Raw genomic sequence first — 11,141 nt, 5'->3', positions numbered from 1 at the left:
ATGTAAATTACAGCGCCAAAGAGGCTTCAGACCAATGACTACTGAATTTTCTTACTAAAGTCTATCTATCTATCCTTTTCATATGAGTGGAAAAAATAGAAGTTAGTAATAAAGATTTGGAAAGTAACAGACATAACACATCTATTATCTATTTCAAAGATTGCATGCCTATTCACATTAATATAAAATACAGTAGATATTTTAATTTTACTTATGTTGATAAAATATGCAAAATAATTTAAATATTTTATTTCTAGTTCCATATGAAAGGATCACTATAAATAAATGAAAGGAAATCAAGTTTACATCTGCATTAGCAAAAGTGATATGGATCACCTATATTTAAAAGGTGGCATGTTGCAGCACTGTTCACAATAGCCAAGACATGGAAACAATTTATATGTCCATCAACAGATAAATGGATTAAGAAGATGTGGTATATATACACAATGGAATAGTACTCAGCCATAAAAAGGAACAAAATAATGCCATTTGCAGCAACATGGATGGAACTAGAGACTCCCACAATAAGCGAAGTAAGTCAGAAAGGGAAAGACAAATACCTTATGATATCACTTATATCTGGAATCTAATATATGGCACAAATGAACATGTCCACAGAAAAGAATATCATGGAGTTGGAGAACAGACTTGCCAAGGGGGACGGGGAGTGAGTGGGAGAGACTGGGAATTTGGGGTTAATAGATACAGATTTTTGCCTTTGGAATGGATAAGCAATGAGATCCTTTCTGTGTAGCACTGGGTACTATGTCTAGTCACTTATGATAGAGCATGATAATGCAAGAAAAAGAATGCATATATGTATGTGTCACCTTGCTGTAGAGCAGAAAATGGACAGAACACTGTAAACCAGCTATAATGGAAAAAATAAAAATCATTTAAAAAATAAATAAAAGGTGGAATGTGAGTTACATACATCTTGAAATCCAGTTATGGAGTAATAGTAGGCCAAAACTTTAAACTCCTATGCCTGTAAACAATGAAAAGTTAAGCCCATGTATATGGCAGATACTCCCAAAAAATGGTAGCAGGAGGCTCAGTCTAAGTTCCTTGTAATATGCTAGTAACAGATCTGCTAGAATTAAAAAATACACACATAAGGCTGCTAGCAAAGAGAATCCTTATCTGTGGAATGCTTTCAGCCTATCATATCTGGTCTGTCTAGGATGGTGTGTGTTAAACCAGTCTGGTTTTATGGAGCAAGGCTCCCTGAAAAATGCCCCAAAGCCAGGCATCTATCAGAGAATAATGGAGACAGGTCATGGCATAAATACCTCATGCTGTGTAAGGGTACTTTGGTCACTTAGGAACCTTATCTCTTAACTGGGCCAGAACAAGTCACAATAGAAACACAAGAGTCAAAGGAAGTTTAGCTTAGAGATCCTAAATGCTTCCCTGCTTCTCTTGTCCCTACAACCTGAACTTCTGAAATTGTAAGTAGAGGTTGATACTGGCCTAGATCTCTGAGTCTTATGAGTTTGATTGACAAATTGATCCTTTGGGTAATTTTAGATGTTTACAGGGTTGCCAGGTATTATATGTCAGTCAGCCTTTTCCATAAGATAGAGAATTAAGCAAAAAAAAAAGACTTATGAACACATCTTAGTAACCTTAAAACTCTCTTGGTATATATCTAGAAATTAGTAATTAGACATATGGAAAAAGGTTGTCTGTCAATAACCTTTGATAATTGAAATGAAGGACTTGTCTTTTTGAATCATTTGAGGGTTGCTGAGAATGATCTTACAACTTGTGGCTGCTGATGGGTATTAGCAGATTATACTATGAAAATAAATGCTATAGTCAATTAGAGCTTCACATATTTATATAATTTTATTAAATTGTTCTTATGCTTGAGGTGACAAAAATCATAACTAAAATTCTTATATTGAATATGATTTAAATATCTTAATACAAATTATGAGGGAGAGGAAAGTCAGATTTATGAAATGAGGGAATGACATTTAAATATTTTTCAAAATATACATGGGCCATTAAAGGTGAAATACAGAAAGCAGAAATTATTCCACGCATTTTGAGCAGTAAGAGATATAATACAAGAAACTGAGATCACTGGAAGAGCTGGGAAGGTGGAAGTCTGCAGATAGTGGTGTCACAGTAGGATCTAGTCAGTTGAGAGATCTAAACTAGGAAGAAGCTGCTGCCCCCCAGTGGTTAGGCAGATACCATAAAGTAGGGCTGGTGTTTTGGCTATCCCAAAGCCTGGATGTGGCTAGATGGATGTGGCTCTATGTTCAGCCTCCCCAAAAACTCCTCTCTGTTGGAGTCTGCAAATCAATCATCACTACTGCCTGAGGAAGGTCCTCAGGATCTCCTGTGCTTTCCAAAGTCCATATCAGTGCATCTCACTGGCAGAATATAAATCTGATTTACCACATTTGTGACTAGGGAGTCTGGGAAATGTGGGTTTGGGGCTTCAGGACTACGAGATATGGAGAGAGTGTAAAAGTAGGTAGCAATGGATGGTGATTGCCAAAAGAAATTTTTCAACTCAGTATATGTCTGGATTGGTTAAATATTTTTGGTCAGTGTTTTTGTGTTACCTAGATGTTTTAATGGGGATATTTAGTGATGAAGATCTGTACTGAGAGTCTTCAAGTTATACACTGGGTACTCACTGCGTGAAGTCAAATAATTAATCTCTTCTCTCCAAAAGATCCCTCAGAGATGCTAGTATTATACTTTCCCTTTCACATGTGAAGAAATTACCACCTTAGTAATTGCCAACATAACTGTTATGTTTGTAAGATCAATGAAAAATAACACCTACTACAAATACATATTAAATACACAAAAATATTATTTTTATTATACTAACATGGCCTATTATAGGCATATGTAGTCATCCAGATAATAAGATTATAGTAGGGAGTTCCCATCATGGTGCAGTGGTTAACGAATCTGACTAGGAACCATGAGGTGGTGGGTTCGATCCCTGGCCTTGCTCATTGGGCTAAGGATCCAGCATTGCCATGAGCTGTGGTGTAGGTCACAGACACAGCTTGGATCCCATGTTGCTATGGCTCTGGCGTAGGCCAGCGGCTACAGCTCCAATTAGACCCCTAGCCTGGGAACCTCCATATGCCTTGAGAAGTAGCCCTAGAAAAGGCAAAAATAAAAAAAAAAAAAAAAAGATTGTAGTAAAAATATTTAAGCTATATCTTTATATGATTTTCTGTTTATATTATTCTTTAAAATGTACTTTTGTTTTTGCTTATATATTTTTCATTTTTAAAATGAAAAATAAAAATGTCAAGTGTCTGAGTAAGTTTGGGCTGAATGATTTTAAAGGATTAATGTTGTTTATTGATATGTTAAAATCCATATTCAGAAATCAATCCACTTGCAAATTAACTATAGCTGCCTGACAATGATTGATACCACCAGATTAAATTGAAGAAAGCTTAACTGTACAATTTGAAAATCATGGACATTAATATCAAAATTCTTTTACTGACCTCAAAAGCAGTTATTTCTAAAACATCTTGATTCTTCTTAATAAGTGAAACTAGATTTTGGAACTGATTTTATGGCTTTAAACACCTGTAAGTTACTTCATTTTTGTTGGTGTCCAAAAATGAATTTGATGTTTTTTTGTTCTTTTATTAGGGATGTACCCATGACACATGGAAGTTCCCAGGCTAGGGGTCAAATCAGAGCTGCAGCTGCCAGCCTATGCCACAGCAACACCACATCAGAGCTGTATCTGTGAACTATGCCATAGCTTGTGTAGGTCCCACTGAGTGAGGCCAGGGATCAAACATGCATCCTCATGGATGCTAGTCAGGTTCTTAACCCACTGAGACACAACAGGAACTCATGAATTTATTTGAATTTGAGGACACTTTTTTTAATTGGGAAATTTTTTTCTTTTTTTATTAAAGAATAATTGATTTCCAATGTTGTGCCAATTTCTTCTGTACAGTCATACATACATTCTTTTTCCTACATTATCTTCCATCATGTTCTATCTCAAGAGAGTGGATATGGTTCCCTGTGCTATGTTCAGCAGGACCTCACTGCTTATCCATTCTAAATGTGGTATTTTGCATCTACTAACCCTAAAGCCTTCCCCCTCCCCATTCATTTGCTATTTCCCCTCTGTTCTCCCAAAGAACTATTTTTCTGTCATCACTTATCACCCCGGGTTTGAACTGCCTTGTCACCATGAAACAAATATGTACCAACATTTAGCAACTATCTGAATCTGGCAAATAGTTGGCTCTCAATAAGCCCTCAACAAAGCTAGTGGTCCTATTAACACACACACACACATTTTAAAGACCCTGCTTACCAGGAGAAAGAATAAAAGTATAGGACATTACCTCAAGCCTAATTATCAAATTTAACCTGGCTGAATTTAATTACATATGAAACCCAAGCTGCAAGAGATCCTAAGATGATGATACATATGTATATATGTTATAGCATATATAATGATGTGATTATTTCTAACACTCTTATGAACAGATAATAATTGAACTCTATATTAAATTTGTTTTTGAAATAAGGCTTGAATTAAACTGTCATCTGTATTGGGACAGACTAGTAGGGTCATATATGAAAAGTATGTTCTTATAATAATCAGAACCATAAATTAGTGTCTAAAAAAATGTTAACAACTTTTTGGGGGGAGAGTGAGGTATAAGAAGAACATCAAATACATGGGTGTATTTGGTTACAATAGTCCAATCTAACAATTTAAAAATAGACAGTCTACTTAGATTTTGGGGGTTGATATTGTCCAGTGATTTGGTTTGATGCACGAATAAATGATGAAACAAAGAGCGAGAGATGTTTAGTAATTTTCCTGAGATCACAAAGAGCAATTAAATGTCAATCACAACACCTGGATTTATTCCACTATACTAAATAGATGCATGAAACAGCCTCAGAAGCTTTAAATATAATTTAATGTAGATTTTTGACAGATTTTAAGGGAAAAGTTTTTGTTTCATTATATACTCATTATCTATATTTTTTATTATCTATATATATTCCTGCTCAGATGTTTTATTACATAATTATGATTGAAATTTAGAAGAAATATTTACCATGGTATTGGGTTGAATAGTGTCCTCCCAAAATGTATGCCTTCTTGGCACCCCAGAATTTGACCTAATTTGGAAATTGGATATTATTTGGAAAGTTGTAATCAAGTTGAAATGAGGTCTTACTAAATTAGAGTGGGGGCCTAATCCAATGAGTATTGTCCTTCTAAGAAGAAGAAAATTTGAAAATAGAGACATAGCCAGAAAGAAGACAGACATACAGGGGATTGCCAAGTGACAGCAAAGGCAGAGATGCAGTGGATGCCCAGAAAAGAGACCACCTAAAATAGAGAGAGGTCAGGAGCCTTCAGAAAGAGTGTGGTCCTGTTGGCATCTTGATTTCAGATTTCTAGCCTTTAGAACTGTTGTACCTAATTTGTGGTACTTTTTTACAGCAGCTCTAGAATATGAATACATCATTTAATGATTTTATATATATATATATATATATATATATAACATATATTGAAAAAATATATTTATATATTTGAAAAATAATCTTTGAAAATAAAAAAAATTCCGTATTTGGTAATAGAAATATCTGCTTTATTATTACTATATTTATTATAGCATTGTTTTCTATCAAAAATTTCTTTAAATCAGCTTGCAGAATATAAAGCTGCAGAAGTATATTCGTCTTAAATATTCACAAGAAGTAACATTTACGTTAACATTTCATGAAACTAGTAGAGTAATTTATATGTTAATATCTGAATTTAGAATTAATTAGCAGATCTTAATTTTTCTGTCATTAATTCTATCCACACTTTTTTTAACCATGAATAGTATTGATTAATTTCTATATTTAATTTCTTAAAAATATAGGTGTGAATGAAATGTAGATTTTAAAGTAAAACCCTGGGAAAAAACAGTGAATCTAAAATAGGAACATGAGATAAAAGGAATTTTTAGCTTGATTCCTGACTTAACATAAATGTGTCTTTCTGACTTAAAAATCCTTAACCATGTAAGTGAATGGCATAAAACACTGCCTTTAATGAAGTGAAAAATTTAGTAGATAGTTAATCATACCAATTGTTTTAAGACAGATATTCTCTTTTAATGCATAAGTTGAATGAAAACTACCAAATTATAGAAATAACACATGAAATTTTGGCTTATGGGCACTTGGGGAAAACTAAAGGATAGCAATGAACATAAAACTTCCAGAAGAGATCACTTCAAATTCCTCTCATGTTAGAGAATTTTTTCCTGTTCAAATTCTGCTTTTGTTCAGGTGGCGAAAATAAAACCAAAACAATAAAACAAGTCCTGAGAAATATGAAAATGAGAGCATGATATCAGAAAGCTGTGAAAAAATAACCATGACATGATTGAACCCTGTGTGGATTAAGGTAAGAACTGAGCAGGGCCTGTTGATATAGCAAGAATCCACAGAAAGAATAGGAAATTATTAAGAATCACAAATTATTGGTTTATTTTTCCTATTGTTTGGTACATATTTGTTGATATTGGTTTTTAAATAAGTATGATTTTCAATAGTTTTTTTTTCTCTCTCTCTAAATGAATCAAACTTACGAAAAAGTTGGAAGCACAGTTTAAATAATATTTTTTATACTCTCTGGTCAATCATTTCCAGATATTTAATGAGTATTTTCTACCAGCAGTAATGCTCCTAATATCCACAATAAAATCATCAAATTCAAAATATTAACTTTTAATACATTACTACTATTTAATTTTCAGACCCTATTCAGGTCTTGTCAATTGTCTCAAAAATATCTTTTACAGAAGAAGCATCCCATTCAGAATTATATGTTACAGGAGTTCCCATTGTGGCGCAGCGGAAATGAATCCGACTAGGAGCCATGAGGTTGCAGGTTCAGTCCCTGGCCTTGCTCAGTGGGTTGAGGATCCAGCATTGCCATGAGCTGTGGCATAGGTCACAGACGTGGCTCAGATCTGGCATTGCTGTGGCTGTGGCATAGGCCAGAGGCTACAGCTCTGATTGGACCCATAGCCTGGGAACCCCCATGTGCCATGGTTGTGGCCCTAAAAAGACAAAACAAAACAAAAAAGACACAAAAAAAGAAAAAGAATTGTATGTTACATTTAATTGTAATGTCTCCATCTCTTTTAGTTTGAAACAGTTTCTTAAATCTTATGACATTGATATTTTTATAGCCCACAGGCCAGTTTTTTTTTTTTTTTTTTTTAAGAATATTTCTCAAGTTTTATTTATCTGATGTTGTCTTTTAACTAGATTCAGGACTGCATATTTTGCAGGAGTATCACTTAGACTTTTAGCCAGAGTGAATCTCTTAAGGACTTTTCTTACTTCTCTGCCCCTGCCCATTTTTCTCCCTCTCTCTGTATAACAACACACACTCTAGTCCTTTCCCATTCCCAGATCCCAGAAGCCCAGAGTCCTTTCCCAAAGTGACAGACTCTTTTGCCACAGCACTGTCGGTGACTTGCTCCACCTGAAAATACTGAATTTCCTAGAACTTTTCCTTCTTCTGGTATAAACAAATATGCAACACAAGTCTTTTTTAGAAGAGAGTTACCTACTCCTTTGGAAGTTAACCCTGATCTGATAATAGCACAAGGGATTACGTTTCTCAAACCATATCTGCATAGTAACAGATCCCTTCCATCCCTAACCCAGGGGCAAGGGCAGAGTCCACACTGGAGTCCTGCCTTCAGCCCAGTTCTCCTGGTAGGATTCTATATCAGTTTATTGCATTGTGTTTAGTAAGTTCTTAAAATACGTAAATAAGTAAAATAAAACTTCTGATATTCATCCAGCAAAATGTAATGAACGTAATATCCTACGTTTGTTGATTCTTTGACATTTATTTATTTGGAAATAAATACTACTTCATCTTAGGAAAGAGCAGCGTGGTACCTTGCTGTGTGCCTCAGAATAATGTAGATGTCTCATTCTACAAAAATGTTTCCTTTTCAAAGTTTTAAAGTGTGGAGCAGCAAGTTCTGCAGAAAGTCTTGGCCAGTTCAAAACATAACTATTCTAATCCACTATCCTCTCCTTCACTCACTATTCAAATTCCTTTAGCATACAGGAACACCTGTTTCCCACCCAAGAGAACTTAACATTGTAACTAATGATACTTTTGGGAGTTTGGAGAAATAAAACTTTCCCTGATGTCTCTATAATTGAACAAATTATGCAGTTAAATCTCTCATTCTTCCCACTGGGAAAAATTCATGTTAGACAATTCAGGGAAACTTCATTTATTTAAAGGCTCTTCTTTTTACTCGGGGATGTGACTACATGTGTAGGGGCTTATAGAGAGTTAAGGCATTAGTTTGGCAGGTTGCTGAAGGCAAAAGCTCCTGGCTTAGTTCCTGGTCATCCTCAGTGTAAGAGGTACACACTGAAATAGCCTCACTTTCATTTGCCTTATCATTATTGTTCCATGCAGGTAATTATAGCACATTACATGTTTTGACAATAAACCATCACCATGTTTCACACATTTTTACTGACTTCCTTGCCACACCTGGACCACAGGAGATATATAACTACATTGGAATTTTGAGGCTCTGCCAACCCCACCTGCCAACACTGCCATCTTTTCCATTCAGCAGTTGTCAGAAACTCCACAGAGAGAATGAGGAAGTTGTCCCTCTAACTCTCAGATATTCTAAATCTATTTAGATTTTCTATTTTTCATAATATCCCAGCAGGATGTTAGTGAGGAAGAGACCACAGAGTTAATTCTCAGGACCATCAACTCTCACTTAATTAGCTGTGTTCTGCTATGACTCCTCTTTCCCCAGATTATGTAATTTGTAGCTAGTCTAGGGTAGAGAGAGAGTACATGTAGTTCTCAATCAATTGTGCAGCTCTGGGTTTTAAGATTAAGAAATGCCAAAGTCAAAAATTTAATTAGGTTCTCCTATATCTTTTTTTCTCTTAGCAAAGAATACCTGTGAAGGACAACTGGGTCCCTGGAAGAATGAAAAGAAACTTCAAATGGGAAATGTTTTTAAAATCTTACTTCACACATAAGAATTCCTAAGGCATCCAATAGCAAACTTCCCTGCTTGTTGCCCTTTATGACTTCCTATATTTATGTTCATTCTCAAAGCTGCTTTCTAAAAGTAACTGGAGACTGTTATTTGCAGCTTTCCATCAGAAAATGTCAGAAAAAAAGGCCAACACTAGGTCTTGGTCTGGGAAGCTCTAAACATCATAAAAACCATGTTCCTCCCCTCCACAAAACTGCCTCCTCCAACATGGACAACTCCTACCGCAGAGACTATGGTAAAGATGAAGATAAATAATAAAACCAATACTTTGGCTTGAAGAGATTCTTAAATACACTGATTCTTATGTAGTGGGGAAGGGGAAGGGCCCTCCCAGAATAAAGGGAAGGCAACATGCAACATCAGCACCTGTATGCACATGCACAGTTCTGTACCAATGTAACATAACCTGAATCCATGTGCGCAAGCATATCTGTAACTGTCCACTCAGAAATTACAGAATGTATGTTACCTTATAAGGGGGACAAAGGGACCAAAGTATATAAGAAAAAAATAACAGAGGGTATAAAAGATAGCGTCCTGCTGCATTCGGGGCTCAGCCTTTGGATATGAATCTGCTGAGCCAGTGCCAGCACAAATAAACACTCCCTCCTGGCAAAAAGGCCTTGGTGTCCTGTCTCCCTGTACATAAGTCCTACAGCATTTCCTGGGGACTCATCTGGGATTCAGAGACAGTGACTTCATCTCCTTTGTTGCCAGGGTGCAACCCCTGGGATGCAGGGAGAGGTAACCTCTCCTGGCACCAGCGGACTGAATGATCTGTATGGGACTAGCCCTCCTGGAATGCTGAGGCAAGGACCCTGGGAGCACAATAGAACCCAGTGAGGCCCAGGAATAAGCCAAAGGAGCATCGCCCATCAGATGAGTAAGAACCTGGGTTCAATTTGGTGGCCTGCCTGTAAGAGGCAGAAGGGGAGCCTGATTACCTCCCAGAGTTGCCCTAGTAGTCTCACAGGAGTTCTTGCATAGGGAGCCAGGAGATGAAACTGAAACTCTAAGGCACTGGGCAGCAGGTTGGAAACATTGTATGAATGTGAGTGATGGACAATGGGAAAGTTCCAACTCAGCCAAACGGCCAAAAAGAGTATTGAATATGGATCTGTGGTTCCGTGGTGATCTTCACATGGCTTATGGTGGCCCTCTTCAGAGAGGTCCTGACCTTGGGGTTTATATAGTCCCTCCAATGCTAAAAGGCACCTGAATTATCTCCGCAAGGAGAGTAGATGGAGATGGACAAGAGTGATTGATTTCTGCTTCCCTTTCCCCTCCTTGTGTGTGACTTCCATCTTTTAGGGTGAGGAAATGGGTGGCAAACAGAATAAACAGACCCCCTTGGAGTGTATGATAATGAGTTTCAAGAAGGGATATTCAGGAGATTATGGTATTAAGCTAACTCCCAGAAAACTCTGGACATTCTGTGGGATAGATTGGACTTCATTCAGGGTGAGTTGGCTTTCTGAAGGGTCACCAGACAAAGAACTAGTTTGTAAAGTGTTTAGAGTTGTCATGGGCAACCTAGGGCACCCAGACCAATTCCCTTACATTGACTGCTGGCAAGACATGGTCCTTTCTTGGCCACCTTGGCTAAAAGCCTGTCTGGAAGAAAACTGTAAAATTATGATAGCTCAAATAACGGCCCCCTCAAAATGCTGACCAGAACCCGAAAAGCCCGTTTTATCTGAGGAACCAGAGGAAACCCACCTTATGCACCACTGTATCCTCCACTGCTGCCTGTGCTTCCAGCAGCCAGGGCCGTACAGGAGGTGGCTGCTTCCCCCAAGAACAGCCCCTCCCCTGACTCGCCTATGACATCATTAGTAGCCACCTTTCCTGAGCCTCCAGCATCAACCCCTTATATGGCAGATGGAAGGCAACCAAAAAGTCGGGCCAGCAGTGATAGCCCCTCTCCACCGCAGTGCAAGGGGGCCCTCCAAATGCCACTGAGGGAAACCAGAGAGCCTATTTTGATCAAGAGGGTCAAATTCAAGGAGGCCATGTGTTTTTGTATACCAA

The 11,141-nt window shown here is 37.2% G+C and overlaps 1 long non-coding RNA gene across 1 annotated transcript; it reads left to right on the top strand.

The window, feature by feature from the left end:
- Window positions 1,379-9,386, top strand: LOC110257178. Its single transcript, XR_002339441.1, has 3 exons — window positions 1,379-1,454; window positions 6,331-6,448; window positions 8,999-9,386. It is a non-coding gene; the product is annotated as an uncharacterized LOC110257178 (long non-coding RNA).

This window comes from Sus scrofa, chromosome 15 (genome assembly GCF_000003025.6).
Source record: "Sus scrofa isolate TJ Tabasco breed Duroc chromosome 15, Sscrofa11.1, whole genome shotgun sequence".
NCBI lineage: Eukaryota > Metazoa > Chordata > Mammalia > Artiodactyla > Suidae > Sus > Sus scrofa.
This window is presented reverse-complemented; position numbering and strand designations above follow the sequence as displayed.